This window comes from Austrofundulus limnaeus, unplaced genomic scaffold (assembly GCF_001266775.1).
Source record: "Austrofundulus limnaeus strain Quisiro unplaced genomic scaffold, Austrofundulus_limnaeus-1.0 Scaffold8, whole genome shotgun sequence".
Taxonomy (NCBI): domain Eukaryota; kingdom Metazoa; phylum Chordata; class Actinopteri; order Cyprinodontiformes; family Rivulidae; genus Austrofundulus; species Austrofundulus limnaeus.
The window spans coordinates 4,096,692-4,097,984 of record NW_013952410.1 but is presented as its reverse complement, the minus strand read 5'-3'; positions in this window follow the sequence as shown (position 1 = coordinate 4,097,984).

The following is a 1,293-nucleotide window of genomic DNA, read 5'->3' as shown; positions in this document are numbered from 1 at the left end:
TGATTTAAACTAGTGATCTTCTGAGCAGCTGCAGCTGTATGCTTTTATTTTTTTATGTCAGGCTGTCGCGGAGCGCTCCTTCTCCTCTGTCCTGTGAGGCGGACAGCTCAGCCGAGGCTGTCACGTTCTCTCGTCCTGGCCACACCTCCACTCTCTAACCCCCCTTCCCCTACCCACACCCCCTCCCCTGCCCACTTTGATGCATTTTTCAAATTTCGCCTTGGGGCGTTATCTTTTCACAGGGGGTGTAAGATACACTTTAAGTCCAACGTGAAACTGATCACTATGGCAGTGTGGGAGCGTGTGGTCACACAAACTTACGTAAAGCTGACGTTAGGCGAAGGATAGACCGTCTCATTTCAYGGCAGTTTTGAGCAGCCTACCCGGGAGGATGTGGCTCACGTGGCCCAGCTGGGCTGTGTGCTCATGAGGACACAGCCCATGAATTGAGACGCAGCCTTTTACTTTTACTTGCAATAGTGCTTCTGTATTATTTATTTCATGCTTAGTCAGTTCTGCACGCAGTAATTTTTCAGTGTTTTTCAGAGGACGTGTTAAAAAGCTGTTTAAATACCACGTTGAGCTCAGTTATTGTTTGTTAGCGGTGCTCAGCAGCAACAAACGAGATGAGGTATGTGACATTTCATGTTCAGTCAAACTTAAACACAAAACATCAAAGTAAATCACAACTGGTCCTTCAAGGACCACCATAATGCTCGTGTGGCCCTCTGTGAAATTGAGTTTGACACCCCTGATCTAGGCCATGATTGCGCCACTGCACTGCACTTTATCATTTATCAATTAATGAAGACCGAGGGCATCTACAAGCAGATGTCTCTTTTCAGACTCAATTTGTTCTTTTTACATGCAATGTGTGATATTTATTTATCTCCTTTACACTTGGCAACAGAGTTGTTAAAGGTGCAAAAGCCAACCAGACACCAGCATTATCTGTCAAATTTCTGGTCAGCTTCTTATTTTTTCAGTCTAAAAATATAAGAAGAACACAAATAAACAAACGTACGTCACTAAGTTGTCACAGGATATTTCAGTTTGATAAAAAGGGCGAGGTTGCTATTGGAAAAATGAAATGAATAAACACATTTTGGAAAACAGACGACTTGCTGCAAGAAAATTGAGGTGTTAAAAAACACCCATGACTGTTGAAAACGCCCTTTCTCTGATGATATGACTTCAAGCACCGCTGGAACCACAAGGTTTGAAGTTTCAACCACAAGTGTGTGTGTGTGTGTGTGTGTGTGTGTGTGTGTGTGTGTGTGTGTGTGTGTGTGT